This window comes from Pseudophryne corroboree, chromosome 6 (genome assembly GCF_028390025.1).
Source record: "Pseudophryne corroboree isolate aPseCor3 chromosome 6, aPseCor3.hap2, whole genome shotgun sequence".
Lineage (NCBI taxonomy): Eukaryota > Metazoa > Chordata > Amphibia > Anura > Myobatrachidae > Pseudophryne > Pseudophryne corroboree.
The window spans coordinates 396,037,046-396,056,560 of NC_086449.1; the positions used below are offsets into that span (position 1 = coordinate 396,037,046).

A 19,515-nucleotide genomic window follows, 5' to 3' on the forward strand; every position below is an offset into this window, starting at 1 on the left:
ATTGAGCCAAGAACATCGAGTCCTCTGAGTGCCCCGGGGGAGCCAAGGTGAGTCATCTCCCAGTATGATGAGCCAGTGGCTCCTCACACCACAATAGAGGTGAAATATATAGTTAGACCGCCTCAGGCACCCAAGAGGAGATACAAAAAAAAACCCAAAACACACACAAAAAGGAGGTAACAGTATTCAGAATAAATATTGCTTTGGTCGAGTTGGTAATCAAAAATAACCAGAAGGCATCAGGCAGAGCAAGTACCCTGTAAGAAACTGCTCCATAACAGAAAACAAACAATAACAAATTGCTTTAGACTTTTTGGTATGTGTAAAGAGAAAAGGAGCTCTCCATCCACACACCCGGGGGGCGCCTGAGGAGGCAAGATAGATTAAGAGACAACTATGACATAACTAAAATTTACAAACACAGTAAGGCAAGAAATTTTAACTGATGCTTGCGAGATCCTGAAGATAGTCTCAGGAGTAGTACCCAACCAATTTTGGGCTATGAGAGTTACGGGTTGGAGGAAGTCGTGGAAGGAGGACCCGAGTCTTCCAAGTGAGCTAAGAAGTCCTTCCCTTCAGTTGGGTCTCTAATGACTACGTCTTTCCATTGAGATCGATGAGTAGTTTGAAAGGAAAGCCCCAGCGATTACGGATACCACATGTGCAGAGAGCGCTCATGAGGTCCCTGAGTTCTCTCTTTTTAACTATCGTGGATGGAGCCAAATCTTTGTAAAACTGCAATTTTGCATTTTCAAATAGCACATGTTGTTTCCCTCTGGTCGGCTGAAGGACCATTTCTTTGTCTTTGAAGCTAAGGAAGCGCATGATGACGTCTCTTGGGGGATCACTGTGAAGTGGTTTAGGTCGTAGAGCTATATGGGCCCTTTCTAGTTTAAGTTGCCTAGATCCGATGTCAGGGACGATATAGGAGAATAGTTTGTGAAAGTATGCCTCGAGATCTGTCAGGGGGATGGATTCTGGGATGTTATGTATCCGTAGATTATTTCTTCTTTCCTGATTTTCCAAATCTTCATTTTTGGTCCATAAGTCTGATAAATCTTGAATGAAGGGTGTCCTGTCGTGACTTCAATTTTGAAGTTCTAGATCAGATCTAATCGAAGAAACTGCTTTGTCTAACTTAGATTCCATGGATTCCTCAAAGTCCATTATGAGAGAACATAGGGCCAGGATGTCCTCCTTTGTTGATGGAGTAGGTGAGGTGGATACATCTGTATCCAAGTGGGAAAGACGAGTTGAGGGATGATCCGAAGGGGAGGAAAATGTATCATTTTTATGAAAATGTTGTGAAATGTTCCCTCCAGCTTTCTTTCTAGCAGTGGTAGTGGATCTACTCATCCTAGCCGGTAACTAGAGGACTAGGTGTGCAGAAAAACTATAAAAAGCTTATATCACATCATAGCGTAATCCACAAAGCAAAGACTGCCAATATGACGTAGATAAATGAGACTGAGGGACTAGAAAAATACCACTGGCAGACACAACCAAGCATTAGTTAGTGGGGCATGATGGCACCATGTCTCTTAGAAACCAAAGACCTTGGTGGAGTGTCCGTATAGCTGAAGAGTGGGCAGAAGAACAAATAGAGGTGCCCAAATATCCTGTTTGCTGCCGTCCATGCAGCCAGTCAAGCCACGCCACCCAGTCAACTATATTTTAATATGCTAAGCCCCAGTTTTCTCAGTGGTAACAAAATGTAGGTACTTCTAGAGGCTAAAAATGGGCTTGACACCACGATCAAGATGGTGAGAGCATGGAGTCTAAGCACAATTCTGTAACCAGGCTGCCTGCAGGGATCAGCCCAGTTCAGTGGTGGAAAGCGTGGAGCTATATCACAGCAGCGATCCTGACACAGGGAGGCACTAGCCAAAAGAAGTCTCGGTCCCTGCAGGCTCGATAGGGGCAGCAGATAAGAAGTGGTGGCCACAGCAAGTACCTGGGAGTCCGGAGGGCAGTCGGTCCCCACAGCCGTGAAACCAGGTGCCGGCTCAGCAGAAGCAGTAGCTGGGGAGTTGTGGCTGATGCAGGCACCCGGGAGTCCAGAGGTCAGGTGGTCTCAACAGCAGTGTAGCCGAGTGTCAACTCAGCAGAAGCAGCAGCTTGTGAGCGGAGGTCATCACAGGCACCTGGGAGTCCGGAGGGTAGATTGCGGTGCAGCAGGTAGGAGAAGCCACAGAAGAGGATCCGCTTCAGAGATGCTGCCACAGCTAGACTCCAGGGCACAGCCGACTGGTAGACAGCAGGGCAGGTTGGAGCCTCAGTAGGAGTCCTGGATGTGTGTCAGCAGTGCAGGTGAGCTCCCCCTGAGCAAGGGAGCATGAAGGCTTAAGATGGCGGTGGGCGCTCCTGGGGAACACCAGGGAGACCCGCACCTGAGGTGAGGCACGGACTGGAGCCAATCAGTCTGTTTTTAGATGTTTTATAACAATTAAAAAAAAAAAAAAAACAGATCCAAATCCAAAACCAGTGAGGTAGTTTGGCAAAACCAAGGCCCAACAATGAATTTGAACCAAAACCAGCAAATCTCTACATAAAAAGAAACCAAAAAAATACTCATACTTTTTACCTCTTTTGGGCATTGCATAATATTGTACTGACAGTAAATCTTCTTCCACTGTAATTGTGCCTTTCATACATCAAAAATGCATTTACTAATGTGCAATTTACTGATACTGATTTTTTTATTTATTTTGGCATGTTTTAAATCCACAAGATATACTACAATCACTGAACAATATATTTATGTTTTTTATATGGTAAAATGCGCACCCTAAAATGTATGCTTCATAAAAACTGATTTTAGACAAATCTGCCAGCAGTTTTATGTGACCTGTCAGCAGTTTTGGAATTTTATAAACTCCAAAGCACTATATAATAAATCCTGCAACTAGGACATGCAAAAATAAAGGTGGAAATGGACACAGCACTCACATAAATAATTATATAAGTAATAATGTGTAAAAATGAAATGAAAAATAATTTCTAATGAGTCAGTATTACACATCACACATAACATCAAACATCATAAAAAAATATTTATGTCCAGTTGAAAGCAGGTTCAAATTGTAAGTTAAATAGCAACACTCAAGCCAGTTGTTGTCATTGCATAAGTGGTATATGGAAGATTTTCATATATACAGATTTTCATATTTACAGATATGTTTTTACACATAAAGATGGCAACAGTGGTGTGACACATACTGTAAAAGCATCATTGTAAGTACAAACATTTCTTCTCAGCACAGGGACTTCACAAGATATTGGTAAGAATGTTGTTTTATTTGAAAAATACCTTGGGGCGATTTGTCAAAAGTCGAGTTTTAATGTCTATTTTTGTAATTTACATTTCTAGTAAACATTGTTTACATTAATCACAGTGTCTGTTATGGCATTCCACGATAGGTATGGTAAAAACTGGCAGAAAATAATGCTGGGCAACCATGAGGGAGGCTGTCATAAATGGTCTAAGAGAGCGATATAGTTAAACATGCACTGCACACAATTTTGTTTTTCTCGTGTCAAATAGTCAATGTTTAGAATCTTCTCCAGAGGGTCCAGGGCAAGGCCACCCAAGGAAAATGACAACCAAAGTAAACAGAATGATTAGAAATAAGATGATAGTTGATCTCCACAAGTCTACGTGGTATATAGACCAAGATTTATGGGAAAACTATAAAGTAAATGAACACATTTTGGCTGTAAAGTGTTGACTGAAGCATCAATCACAGCTTACTAGGTCGCTGTTGGATCTAAAAGTATAGGAGATCAAGGGTTGCTTTGGAGCACTTCAACTGGACTCCCAATGGTTGGTCCAAGGTGGAGTAAAAAGAGCAAATTTAATCTGGTGTCCTCTTATGGAATAAAGTATATGCTTTGCCCCCCAAAAAATCAAAGATATGTTGAAAGCTACCAGATACTCACTGCGAAATCTGGTGGGGGACACATCATCATTTTGGGGGTGTTTCTAAGGCCTCAGTCCTTTACACCATGTTGAGGGTATCAGGGATTGGTTTGTTTAAGAACAAATGTTAGATAACAAAATGTTACCATTTGTGAAAAGGAACATACCTTGAAAATGGATCTTCCAACAAGACAATAATTCCAGACACCAATCCCCAAACAGAATTTCAATGTCCTGTACTGGAGTGGCCAAGTTAAAGTCCCGTCCTAAATCACACTGAGCTAGACAGGCATATACCCAAGTGTACTCAAACCGGGAAACTTTTTTCTTTGCTTTCACAAATATTCCTCAGGAATGTTTACTCAATCTTGCTGAATCTATATCTTGACAATGCCAGACCATAGTAATAGCAGGATCTGGATTAAATGGGTGAAAAGTCAATAGGTTGAGTCCATATGGTTGACATGCATTAAGTACTAAAGGTTGACATGGTCAAAAGGTCAAAATGCAAAGGGTCAACAGGAAGAAATGGTTGACAGGTTCAAATGATTGACATGACAATGGTTGACACATATGGTTGACACAAGTTTTTGGGGATTTGGTTCATTTTTTAAAACTTTTTCATCATTTACCATCCACATGGACTACGATTGGGAATAGTAACCTATTCACTTGCCATTCGAGGGGATGCGGTACACTAATTGGGGTCACGTGGTTTAACATAGAAAATCACACCCAAAGAAACAAAAAATTGTGTTGACCTATTTTGTGTTGACTATTTCCATGTCAACCATTTACCTGTTGCATGTCGACCATATGGAGTCGACCTAATTCTAGTTGATGAAATGATTCACACCCCGTAATTGCAAACAGTTTGGTAACAAACCCCTATGTTGTCTTTAAATATACCATTTTGTTTTGTTATTTTGTTGCAGGTTGTAAATTTAAGTAAATGTTTTATACTGTCAATACACTTATGAGCCGCAATATGTTGTATTTTCTATATTCTCATACACACAGAGTCTGCAGAATCCAGTTTTGTTAGCAAATTTTGTTTTTTTTGTACTAAGTTTATAAACTAATAAGCAGCATATGTTGACATTGTGGAACAATATTGAAATGTATAGAAAACTATTTGTCAAAAGACTTTTGAGCACTACTGTAACTGCAGATCAAATATGATATGAATCCAATTACTGGTGGTAAAGGATCTGCATAATATGCAAATATTTGGCAGGAAAACACATTTTTAGGGCAAAAGATCACCCACATGAAGATCTCACCTCTGCTCTGCCATACAGGAACATGGAAACAATAGATTACAGTTCCCAGTCTGTGATAAGCACAGGAGGTCTCCCAATACAGTAAAGTCTAGCTGGAAGAGCAAACAAATCCATGGAATGTATGACTGAGTACAAATTTGTAGTTAGTTAAAAGCCCCCGATACATCTTTGATAAAAATCTAAGAGACGAAACACACTTACCGGGCTTGGAATTGCAGGTACACAGCTTTGCCCTAATTAGAGCTTGCTTTGTTGGAATTGAGGTAAAGCATGATGAGAAAACAATGGGGCAGATGTATCAACCTGAAGAAGGCATAAGGAGGTGAAAAACCAGTGATAAGTGCAAGGTGATAAATGCACCAGCCAATCAGCTCCAATATGTAAATGAACAGTTAGGAGCCGATTGGCTGGTGCATTAATCACATTGCACTTATTACTGGTTTATCACTTCCTTATGCCGTTTCCAGGCTTAATACATCTGCCCCAATGATGTGTGTTTTTTCCCCTGAAAAAGGTAAAATGGAGCCACTGTTAGATGCTACATTTCCGAGGTTTTTGAAGGACAAACAATGCTAAATTTTGGTAGGAAGCATTTTGTTCATGTGATTTGTGGACCAACATCAACATAAAGCTGTATGACAGTTACTCACTTATTTTATTCTTAAATGGTTATGAAGATGACAACAAAAATGATCATATAGAAATAATAGGGCTTATGTAATAGGGACTGAGTTTTCGGATGTGCTGAAAGCCAGCCAATATCGGACTGTTTTTTTTTTAAAAGTGGCAATCATTTACAAGGCAAAACCAGGTTGGTATTGCCTTGTAAATGATTGCCACTTTATTAAAAAATGTCTGAGATCGTCTGGCATCCCTCACCTCTGGCAAACTCGGACCCTATTACTTATGCCCCGATATCTAGGATGTGTTGTGCTGTACATTTTTTCTTTATGCTATTTCCTTTACATTAGCACCTTCCCTACCAGCAGCTACTATACAATTGTTATTACACTGTCTTATGTATGACGTGTTCCAAACAGCACTGAGATTGTAAACTCATTTGGGCAGGGTCATCTTTAACTTCTGATTGATGTGACTGTATGTCATTAGTTTGAGTCATGATCCTCTAAATAAACAGTGCTGCTGAGTTTAACGGCAATTTATAAATTAAGGATGATAATAGTATTTAAGCTACAAAATACATAAACACCTGTTATAAATAGTTATGCTCCTAGTACTGCACATATGTAACAAGCCTTTTTTCCAGCTATTGGGCTCTCATTCCTGTATTTGGTCTCAGCACCAAACCTCATGTAAGATATTGCAGTTTTACAACTGCCTCACCAATCATTGATCTCTGACCTGGACCTTTCTGTTTGTACATTTTACATACTCTTTTGTGCAAACATATGACATAAATGGGGTCATTCCGACCTGATCACACGCTGGCGTTTTTCGCAGCGATCAGGTCACTACTGCGCATGCACCGCAATGCGCAGGCGCATTGTATGGGTAAAGAGCGTATCGTTGCTGGGCGATGGATTTAACGAAGAATCCATTCGCACAGCCGATCTCAAGATTGACAGGAAGAAGGCATTTGCGGGTGTCAACTGACCATTTTCTGGGAGTGGTTGGAAAAACGCAGGCGTGTCCAAGCGTTTGCAGGGTGGGTGTCTGACGTCAATTCCGGGACCGGACAGGCTGAAGTGATCACAGCGGCTGAGTAAGTTCAGACCTACTCAGAAACTGCACAAACTATTTTTGTACCGCTCGGCTGCACAGGCGTTCGCACACTTGCAAAGCTAAAATACACTCCTCTGTGGGCGGCGACTATGCGTTTGCACTGCTGCAAAAAGTAGTTACCGAGTGATCAACTCGGAATGACCCCCAAAGTCACAAGTGAAAATAACTGAATATCTTATATTTTCTAATCTTTTTTCTTAAATATTCTTTAAACAACGTTTAGTCACAAAGCAAGTAAGTGCACATTTTGACTTAATAGAAGTGAATCTGTTATCACAGTGAGCCCAAAACTGGTGACAGATGAATGTTAAGGGGATTCATTTCTTACTGAATAGGTTTATTACCACTGTTAAAATGCAATAAAAGTGTATTCTTCTTTTAATTTGTCTTAGGGATCCACAATATAGTCATGCATTCATTCATGTTGCAATCATAAAAAGACATTTTATATGGTACTAATTAAATGTTTAATGTAGCAGACTAGTGAAAGCAGATCAACAATAGCACATCTGCAACAATATTGGCAATAAAGAGCTTGTACAGATGTTGATCTATCTCCAAAACCGTATGCTAAATGTTTCTTTTTGTGAACACATTTGCCAGATTCAGGCATCCTTTTGTTTTCAGAGAAACCCAGGTTTCTAGTGTCAACAGACATAAGGTGAGCAGAGCAGTCTTTAGTCGCAGACTATCTATAGGCTTAAAGCTGACCACACATGCTGGTGTATCACCAACAATGCTAGACTACTAGCCAGATATTGTAGAGCCATGTACAGACTTAAAGTTGTTACAGTTCTCAGTACTGATCCAATTGTAAATGTGTTGCATATACTTAAGGGTAGACGACAATTCTCAATGTGTGTGTGGTTATCTTTCAACATCATTATCCAGCCCACATGTGGTTAAGTCCACTGGATACCTATAATGCAAGACCAGTAGGATTAAAATATGCAATATACTACTGTCCATTGGCTAAATATAACTTGATTAAAATCGTTTGAGAAAAACACAGCATTACATTATTATTATTATTATTATTATTATGTTGTAGTAGTAGTAGTAGTAGTAGTAGTAGTAGTAGTAGTAGTAGTAGTAGTAATAATAATAATAATAATAATAATAATAATAATAATAATAATAATAATAGTAGTAGTACCGTAGTAGTTGTTGTAATAACAGTATTACAATGTAAATGTTTGAGACAACTGTATTATTTGATATAACTTATTTATATTTAGAATTTATTTATTAGCACTTTCTCATATAGCAAAGCATATTCCGTTGTGCTTTACAATTGGAAACAACAATGATAAAACACAACTTGTTAATAACAAACAGTCATAGAGGTAGGAAGGCTCTGCTCCCAAGCTTACAATCTATTGGGAAATAAACATTTATAGACAAGGATAGGTGTTATCTATTGCATAATTGTTCAGCAGATTGCAAAGGTTCTTGGTGGGCTGTATGATAATATCACACAGTGATGATGGCCTGGGGTCAGGAGAAAGGGAAAGTAACAAAAGAGAAAATATGTGAGAATATGTGTGGACTGTACAGAGGGAAAGTAACTAGATAGGAAACATTATGAAGGTGGAGTGAATAGTTCTGGAATGTGATAAGCTAGCCTGAAGAGGTGAGTTTTCAGGGAACACTTTAAGGTTTGGGGACTAGGGGAGAGTCTTATTGTGCATGCCCTAAAAAAGTCCTGCAATCATAAATGGGAGCAAATAATGAATGTGGATGAGAGATGTAGATCTTGTGAAGAGCGTAGTGGTTGGGAAATATTTTGAAATATATATCTTCATTTGGTGAAAACACTTTTTACGAAGACCAACCTTTGTGTAGACTGAAGGAACAATTGCTGGTAACCTCACTGGATTATTTGTTTATTGGATAAGCACAAGTCTCCCATAAGGTTTGTTAGACACCCATGCCTATGGTGGTACCCATCAGTATAGTTTACATTTAACTGAGCCCTCTCTTCTACAGTAAATATCTATTTACAGATGCTATTATCTTTAGAATGAAAAATAATTATGTGTTAATATTGGCATGTAGTTGGCAAGATACATTTTTCTCTTTAATATAATCTCTTTGGTTTCAGTCGTCCAAAGCCTAGAGTAGTATTCTTGCTGAAGAAAGAAACAAACATGTAGAAGACAGAATGGGAGAAGTTTTAGTCATGGAGTATCTTTTAACTGTCAATTCAAAGGCGGTACAAATCAAGCTTTATCTTTCTCAAAGGTTTGATCTTAGTGGTGTATTGAGGAGAATCAACAATCCCTTTATGAATGCAAAAGGACCCTAGAGCTATCAACTCTTCAAAGACCCTTTTCTCACTAGCCACCACTTCCTTGCACTGAACAGCACCGAGTGATGTCTTATGGGGTGTCATTTAGTTAGGGAGCCTGTTCAAGTTGGCTAGTACTAAGCCTGTGGTTTAATGGGTATGAGGTTCTATGGTCCCATGCATCTTACACAGCGACCATGAATAAGTGGCATGTTAGCCATTACTGCCTCAGCATGACTAAAATCCATCAGCAACATAAGGGCTGGCAAATATATTTTTAAGGATATCATGATGTGAATCAGGCAGGGTTTCTGAGTCATCTCCCGGCTTCATGTTTTTTTCTGTCTAGTCTGCACTGGTAGAAAATGGTGGCTATTAAGGTGTTCAGTAGTAGGACTTGTTTTAACTAGTAAAGATGGTCAAACTATTTTTGGTAGGCCCTACACTACTAAATACAGTAAGATCAACACTTAGCATTTCAAGAGCTGGCAACAGTGATTGTAGGCTGTTGTAAAATCATGCTATTAAACACAAGTTGGACTGTGCAATGGCAGCTGTATGATGAGCATGAAGTTCCGTGGACCCTGAATCCGCTACATTTCTTAAGAGTCCCTGTGCTTTTCAGTATCTGGTCACAATGAATAGGTCCACAGTACTAATGGAATCAGTTGACCACTGACTGCTAAAGACAGAATGGAGTGATCAAATGTTGCGAGTTAACCCAAAAGCACGGTAGACAGCAGAGTTTGGCTAGCATGTGGTCAAATAAGTAATGGACAGAAAATCTTCTGGAACTTTTGTCCATGCAATCTCAACAGGTGACATCCCTACCATTTGTTTATTTCAGGAAAAGGACCTGCATTTTTTTAGTGCTGTGGGATAGAAGTATGAAGACGGGTCTAACCTCTATATTTCTTGCACCGTCTTTTAAAGACATGAAGCATTGCTCTGATCAGCCAGGAGTCTGGGTTTCCCATGCTCCAAGCAATTATTTGTTTGATGTCCCCTTCTACTACTATGCTCACACAAAATAGCCCTGGGGTTGGTTGTTATGATTAATAGTCACCCAATATTAAACAGGTGCACTGTGAAGGTTGTGTAATGGCTGTCATAGAACCAAATGTACAATCTTTAGTATAAAAGGGAAACCTGTTTTTATTTTCTGCCACACCTTGTATTTACTAGTAGCATCTCCTGAACACTGTATACTTAAATTGTGCAAAAATGGTGGCTGGATTCTCCATGATTATTAATCATTTCAATTGTGGTTTAAATGTGAAACATTGGAAATTATGATGTTTAAGTTCACTTATATTTTTTCAAGAAGACACAGAAATCAATATAATAAAAGAGCGTTATGAGCACAGATATGGTTTTCTCCAAATTGGGTAACCCGGGATTATGTAAATACATAATTAAATCACATGATAAATGACAGCTGATGACATCATATAGAACAGTTAAAATATTAATACATTACAGATTAGGGATACAACATGACGTACACACAGAGAGGCGCACACACAGGCATTTCTGAGTGCCGAGAACACCCCTCCCCCAATGAAAAAAAGTTTTTTTTTCTTATCACAGTCCACAAACATAAACTCACCCACGCCTAGCATTAGCCCCCACCCCTGCAGTATTAGGTCACAATTCCTAGGCCTGTGGGGAGGATGACAGAGCCAAGAGTCAGCCAAACCAGAGGTTTAGTCACTATATATGGTTAACAAATCAGGCAAAGCTGCTGTACTCTTCAGCCAGCTATGTACCAAATGTGTGAGTCAAGAGCACTTCACATATCGACTTGATTTTGTTTTTACAATGGTTCTCCCAATGCTTCTCAAGGAGAATGACTATGTCCAGTAATGCCTCTGCGTTGGGTACAAATGGTCGACACTTAACATAATGTTGACATGGTCAAACTACTTCTCCTGCATTGCATAACCCTAACCTTTTCTCAAAGTCTAACCCTAACCCTCCTGACGGCGCCTAACCCTAATCCTCAGACTGTCAACATTTCATATAATGACATTTCAGATGTCCCGACACATTATAAATAGATACTCCTTGCACCTTACCATAGTATAACCTGTACAGTCACTTATTCTATTTATCTTCAGGGCAACACAATAAATATATATGTAGTTTATATTAATAAATATATATGTTGCTGAAATTGTAGCACATGACATCCTGCACATTTTCCATAGCTAAAGGGATTTAGCATTTATTACAAGCCCTTCATCCCTCATTATCTGTGGCCACAAGACTGGAAGCAGGCCAATGTCTTTGGGTAGGAACCTGTTTATATAAATCTTAATAAAGTAAATAAAATAATCCCTAAACTGACACCACGAGGTTAAATGGTAATGTTAGCACATTCTGAAGTGACCAAACAATTGTTCTAATTACACATAATTGGGATCATTCAGACGTGGATGGAGGGAAGCCATAGGGTCCAATGGTTTCCTAAAGCACATGCATCAGTGCAGCATGATAGTTACTGCACTGAGACGCAGAGTCAAATTGCATGGAGATCAATGCAATTTCCATGGAAATCTATGCGTGGTATCTGGTGGAATGGCTACCAGCTGCGGCAATGTCGTGGGTTTGTTGGTGTCAGTGACTGAATCTTAAGACACAGTTGCACTCACACTGAGCCCATTGTCAGTTGGACATTCTACACAATATGCAATGGTCCATGGTGTGCTGATAGTGCGTCTTTGTATGCACATCAGGAAAATCAAATCACAGCCAGTGGGTGTCACAATAGGATGCCCTTCTGCATTATCATAAAGACGCAGTAGCGGCTGTGCACCTGCATCCACCTCTAAGTCACTTCCAATATCTGCTATTGATAAACAATCTGGAGAAATATTTAGTAGTGGATTATCATTTTAAAAATTTGGGCAGCAATGTTGGTGTAGGGGTTAGCATTAACGCCTCACTGCACAGGTCTTGGCTTGTTCCCAACAATGGTCCTATCTGTGTGAAGCTCGGGACTATAGATTGTAAGCTCTGCTAGGGCAATGTGAAAGACCAAATATTTTCTGTAAAGCCCATCAGAATATGTGAGCACTATAAATAAATGAATAAATAATAAAACATATCTTTAAACCTGTCAGTGAATATACTATATCAGAGGTTCCAAAACTCTGCAAATACAGTCCAGGTTTTAAGGATATCCATGCTTGAGCACAGGTGACTCAATTAGTACCTCAGTAAATGTTATTTAAAGATCTGGGTATGGATAGCCTTAGAACCTGGACTGTAATGTGGAGTTTGGGAAACTCGGGGGGTAATTCAGACTGCATTGCTGAATTACTTTGTGGAGTGCGCATACGCAGCGGCCGCACTGTGTACCCCCGGGAGACCAGTGAGATGCTATCTGCATCTCTGGGCTGCGATCACCTCTGCCTGATTGACAGGCAGAGGTGGTCGGGGCGGGAGGAGGCATTAGAATGCCGTTGGCGGGGTGCGGTTCGCACAAATCTACGATCAGCTCTGAATTAGGCCCTCTGTACTACATATGGTGAAGTACCTGAAAAAAATCATTGTTACATTTCTTTACACCAATTTAACAATGATTTAGTCAATCAATTGCTATATCCCAATCAATTTTACTATTGGTTAGAATAAGTTATAGACTGTGTGTTCTATATACTCTCTAAACACAAATAACTGGGAAGAAGAATTGAAATAAGGCTTTTAAAGTGTATTTGTTTCTACCAAGTGTAAACAATTACTATCTTGCAGAAATATTTCACAGTTGCTCTTTTTTGTAAAAATAATTATTGCCTTTTCTCTGACGTCCTAGTGGATGCTGGGTACTCCGTAAGGACCATGGGGTATAGACGGGCTCCGCAGGAGACTGGGCACTCTTAAAAGAAAGATTAGGTACTATATCTGGTGTGCACTGGCTCCTCCCTCTATGCCCCTCCTCCAGACCTCAGTTAGTATCTGTGCCCGGCCAGAGCTGGATGCACCCTAGGGGCTCTCCTGAGCTTCCTAGAAAATAAAGTATTTGTTAGGTTTTTTATTTTCAGTGAGATCTGCTGGCAACAGACTCACTGCTACGTGGGACTGAGGGGAAAGAAGCGAACCTACCTGCTTGCAGCTAGCTTGGGCTTCTAAGGCTACTGGACACCATTAGCTCCAGAGGGATCGAACACAGGCCCAGTCCTCGGTCGTCCGGTCCCGGAGCCGCGCCGCCGTCCCCCTTGCAGAGCCAGAAGAACGAAGAGAAGTTGAAAATCGGCGGCTGAAGACTCTGGTCTTCATTAAGGTAGCGCACAGCACTGCAGCTGTGCGCCATTGCTCCCTTAGCACACCACACACTCCGGTCACTGATGGGTGCAGGGCGCTGGGGGGGGCGCCCTGGGCAGCAATTAGATTACCTTACTTGGCGAATAGCACATAATACAGTCTGATAAACTGTATATGTGCATTAACCCCCGCCATTAAAGTACATAAAAGGACAGAAGCCCGCAGCTGAGGGGGCCGGGCCTTCTTCCTCAGCACACCGGCGCCATTTTCTCTTCACAGCTCAGCTGGAAGGAAGCTCCCCAGGCTCTCCCCTGCAGTATCCTGGTACACAAAGGGTAAAAAAAGAGAGGGGGGGGGCACATAAATTTAGGCGAAAAACTGTGTATATAAGCTGCTATAGGGGAAAAATCACTCAGTATAGTGTACATCCCTGTATTATATAGCGCTGTGGTGTGTGCTGGCATACTCTCTCTCTGTCTCTCCAAAGGGCCTGGTGAGGGAACGGTCTTCAAATAGAGCATCCCCTGTGTGTGTGGTGTGTCGGTACGCGTGTGTCGACATGTCTGAGGTAAAAGGCTCCTCTAAGGAGGTGATAGAGCGGATAAGTGTGTGGGAGGGTGTCTCCGTCAACAACGCCGACACCTGTTTGGATATGTGTAAGTGCTGAGGTAAAATTATTGCACAAAAGGTTAGGGAACAGAAAGGAAATCTACCCTGGTCTGTCACTATGTCACAGAGTCCTTCAGAGTCTCTCTATGCTCACTATCCAAAATAACAAAGTATCGACACGGAGTTTAACTCCACTGTCGACTACGATAATGCAAAGTTACAGCCAAGAGGGCTAAAAGATATTCAGTATATGATTATTGGAATAAAAGATGATTTGCATATCACTGATGACTCATCTGTCCCTGACACGAGAGTACACATGTTAAGGGGAAGAATGCTGAGGTAAATTTCCCTCCTCTCATGAGGAAAAAGAGCGGGAATCTCCAGACAAGAGACGGCAGCTTCCCACAAGAGAATTCTCAGGCTGTATCCTTTCCCCACTAGGGCCAGGATGTGTTGAGAATCTTCCCTTTGGGTGTCCTGTTTGCACTAGCTATTCTCAGGGATCCTGCAGATAGTGTGCACATTCTAGTATACTACCCAGACCGGCGATTGTGTCGGCATGGGTTTATAGCGCTGTGGCAGCGTGGACAGGTACCTTATCAGCAGAGATTGAGACCCTAGTATGCATATAAATATTTTAAGATGCTGTCTTAAGTGATAGATATATAATTATAAAGCATGCCCAAAGGGACATGAGTATACTGGGTCCTAGAGACAAAAGCTATGTCGATTTCTGCTTGACGTGTCCTGTAGAATATACATTGGACAGATGATGCCGACTTAAGAGGCATATGGAAGGCTGAGGATTGTGTGGAGAAAGGTTCTCGGGCCTGGTCTCCACAGCTATAGCTGGTAATTCTGATATTTTGCCTTATATTCCTGCACAGCCTAGGAAAGCACGACATTATTAAATGCAGCTTTTCGAATAAAGAAACAAGAAAGTCTGAGGTGCGTCCTTTCTTGTCAGATCCGGGGGCAGAGGAAAGAAGCTGTACAACACAGCTAGTCCCCAGGAACAGAAGTCCTCCCCGGCCTCTACAAAAATCCACCGCATGTCGCTGGGGCTCCACAGGCGGAGCTAGGCCCGGTGGGGACACGCCTTCGTAAGTTCAGCCACAAGTGGGTTCACTCCCTGTTAGATCCCTGGGCAATAGAAATTGTATCACAGGGATACAGGCTGGACTGTGAGAAGATGCCCCCTCACCGAGGACCCGGCGGGCTTCCCCCCAAGAAAGGGAGCCAGTGTTAACTGCAATTCATAAATTGTATCTTCAACAGGTGGTGGTCAAGGGTCCCCTCCTTCAACAAGAGGGTGTTATTATTCGACCATGTTATAATCCCGAAGCCAGACGGTTCGGTTAGACCCATATTGAATTAAAGAACATATACCTGAAAAGGTTCAGGTTCAAGATGGAATCGCTAAGAGCGGTCATTGCAAGCCTGAAATGAATCGGGACATAAGGGATGCATACCTTCGTGTCCCCATTTATCCACCTCATCAGGCGTACCTCAGAATTGCGGTACGGGATTGTCATTACCAATTTCACCAAGGTAATGGCGGATATGATGGTGCTCCTGAGGAAGCAAGGTGTCACTATTATCACATACTTGGATGATCTCCTCATAAAAGCGAGATCAAGAGAGCAGTTGCTGGACAGCGTATCACCTTCTCTGGAAGTGAAACGGCAACACGACTGGATTCTATATATTCCGAAGTCGCAGTTGGTTCCTACAGCTCATCTGCCTCGCCTAGGCGTGATCCTAGACACAGACCAGAAGAGGGTTTATCTCCCGATAGAGAGAGCTCAGGACACTGGTCAGGAATCTATTGAAAACCAAAACAGGTGTCAGTGCATCACTGCACTCGAGTCCTGGGAAGGATGATGGCATCATACGAGGCCATCCTCTTCGCATGGTTCCATGCAAGGACAATGGAACTTACTGGACAAGTAGTCCGGATCACATCTTCAGATGCATCGGTTAATCACCCTATCCCCCAGGGCCAGGGTGTCTCTCCTGTGGTGGCTGCGGAGTGCTCACCTTCTCGAGGGCCGCAGATTCGGCATTCAGGACTGGGTCCTGGTGACCACGGATGCAAGCCTCTGAGGGTGGGGGGCAGTTACACAGGGAAGAAAATTCCAAGGATAGATGTGAAGCCAACAGACTTGCCTTCACATCAATATCCTGGAACTAAGGGCCATATACAACGCCCTAAGTCAAGCGGAGTTCCTGCTTCGCAACCAACCGGTTCTGATCCAGTCAGACCGCAGGGGCTCATGTAAACCGCCAGGGCGGCACAAGGAGCAGGGTGGCGAGGGTAGAAGCCACCAGAATTCTTCACTGGACGGAGAATCAAGTAAGCGCACTGTCAGCAGTGTTCATTCCGGGAGTGAACACGACCTCCACCCGGGAAACTGGTGATTTCATCAGGAAGTCTTCACGCAGTTTTGCAAATTGATGGAAACTGCCTCAGGTGGACTACATGGCGTCCCACCTCAATAAAAAGATAAAAAAGGTTTTACGCTGGGTCAAGGGACTCTCAGGCGATAGCTATGGTCGCACTAGTAACACCGTGGGTGTTCCAGTCGGTCTATATATTCCCTCCTCTTCCTCTCAGACCCAAGGGCTGAGAATTGTAATAAACGGAGGAGTGTGAACAATATTCTTTGCTCCGGATTGGCCAAGAAGGACTCGGTACCCGGAACTGCAAGAAATGCTCTCAGAGGACCCATGGCCTCTGCCTCTCAGTCAGGACATGTTGCAACAGGGACCCTGTCTGATCCAAGACTTACCGCGGCTGCGTTGGACGGCATGGCGGTTGAACGCCGGATCCTAGCGGAAAAGGGCATTCCGGATGCAGTTATTCCTACGCTGATAAAGGCTAGGAAAGACGTGACAGCAAGACTTTTTCACTGTATATGGCGAAAATAGGTTGCTTGGTGTGTGGCCGGAAAGGCCCTACAGAGGAATTCCAGGGGGGTCGATTCCTGCACTTCCTACAGTCAGGAGTGACTATGGGCCTAAAATTAGGATCCATAAAGGCCAAGATTTCGGCCCTATCCCTTTTTCTCTCAAAAAGAACTGGCTTCACTGCCTGAAGTTCGGACGTTGTTACAGGGGTGCTGCATATTCAGCCCCTTTTGTGCCTCCAGTGGCACCTTGGGATCTTAACGTGTGTTGGATTCCTAAAATCCCACTGGTTTGAGTCACTTAAGACCGTGGAGCTAAAATATCTCACGTGGAAAGTGGTCATGCTTTTGGCCTTAGCTTGGACTAGGCGTGTGTCAGAATTGGCGGCTTTGTCATGTAAAAGCCCATATCTGATCTTCCATATGGAAAGGGCAGAATGGAGGACTCGTCCCCAATTTCTCCCTAAGGTGGTATCATCGTTTCATTTGAACCAACCTATTGTGGTGCCTGCGGCTACTAGGGACTTGGAGGATTCCAAGTTGCTGGACGTAGTCCGGGCCCTGAAACTTTATGTTTCCAGGACGGCTAGAGTCAGAAAAACTGACTCGCTATTTATCCTGCATGCACCCAACAAGCTGGGTGCTCCTGCTTCAAAGCAGACTATTGCTCGCTGGATCTGTAGCACCATTCAGCTTGCACATTCTGCGGCTGGACTGCCGCATCCTAAATCAGTAAAAGCCCATTCCACGAGGAAGGTGGGCTCTTCTTGGGCGGCTGCCCGAGGGGTCTCGGCTTTACAACTTTGCAGAGCTGCTACTTGGTCGGGTTCAAACACTTTTGCAAAATTCTACAAGTTTGATACCCTGGCTGAGGAGGACCTTGAGTTTGCTCATTCGGTGCTGCAGAGTCATCCGCACTCTCCCGCCCGTTTGGGAGCTTTGGTATAATCCCCATGGTCCTTACAAAGTACCCAGCATCCACTAGGACGTCAGAGAAAATAAGAATTTACTCACCGGTAATTCTATTTCTCGTAGTCCGTAGTGGATGCTGGGAGCCCGTCCCAAGTGCGGACTCTCTGCAATACATGTATATAGTTATTGCTTAACTAAAGGGTTATTGTATGAGCCATCTGTTGAGAGAGGCTCAGTTATTGTTCATACTGTTAACTGGGTATAGTTATCACGAGTTGTACGGTGTGATTGGTGTGGCTAGTATGAGTCTTACCCTGGATTCCAAATCCTTTCCTAGTAATGTCAGCTCTTCCGGGCACAGTTTCCCTAACTGAGGTCTGGAGGAGGGGCATAGAGGGAGGAGCCAGTGCACACCAGATATAGTACCTAATCTTTCTTTTAAGAGTGCCCAGTCTCCTGCGGAGCCCGTCTATACCCCATGGTCCTTACGGAGTACCCAGCATCCACTACGGACTACGAGAAATAGAATTACCGGTGAGTAAATTCTTATTATTTATGTCCAATAGTATAAAAACAGATGTCTAAAGCCATATGGAATATTGGGCCTAATTCAAGGTTGATTGCAAAACAACATTTTCCTTTAATGGTCAAAACCATGTGCACTGCAGGTAGGGGCAGATATAACATGTGCAGAGAGAGTTAGATTTGGGTGTGGTGTGTTCAAACTGAAATCTTAATTGCAGTGTAAAAATAAAGCAGCCAGTATTTACCCTGCACAGAAACAATATAACCCACCCACATCTAACTCTCTCTGCACATGTTATATCTGCCCCACTTGCAGTGCATATGGTTTTGTTTGCCCAATAGAGAAAATGTTGTTTTGCAATTAACCTTGAATTAGGCCCATTGTCAGATAACTATTTTAGAATAATGATATTTAACAATATAATACTGGGTTTAAAAAATGTGCACCTCCGTCAAACAATTTTACAATATATTAAAATTTCTCATTCAGAGGAGACAGGGACCCGATTGATTGATTGATTGATTGTTGGCAGTAAGTAAAGGTCAGAGAATCTGCCACTGTTTGGTTAAAGTAACAATTCATTATAATGGGTGAATAGTTTTACTGTCAGCGAATTGATCCACACATCTTTTATTACTGGTTGTAACAACACAATTGTTTAAAAGACAGTTTAAGGGCAGAAAAGTTGTCATCAATAATGTAAATTTGATCAATTTCTTTTTTCTACATGATATTCAATAACAAAGTGGAAGACAATTCAGTCCTAAATTCCATGTTATTTTCCGTTTGACCTTTGCAAAGTGATTCTCACACACATTTAAAATAAATGGACCACAAGTTCTTGCAGATCACTCTCGGTAGACAAGTGCAATATACACATTTGAAAATAATGTACAGAGAACATAAAGAACAGGTGCAATGATAAAAGTCATTTAGACAAAATGATTACTCGCCCATACTGAAGTATACTGTACCAAGCAATGATTCATGCTGCATCCTGCCCATTCCTCCACTATGTTCTGCATAGATGTGAAATGAATCATTTACAGAGAACT

At 42.1% G+C, this 19,515-nt stretch overlaps 1 long non-coding RNA gene across 3 annotated transcripts in view; it reads right to left on the reverse strand.

Moving 5' to 3' along the window:
- The window catches only part of LOC134935319 (uncharacterized), a 73,779-nt gene that overhangs the window by 53,336 nt on the left and 928 nt on the right, over nucleotides 1–19,515 (reverse strand). The window lies entirely within an intron of this gene.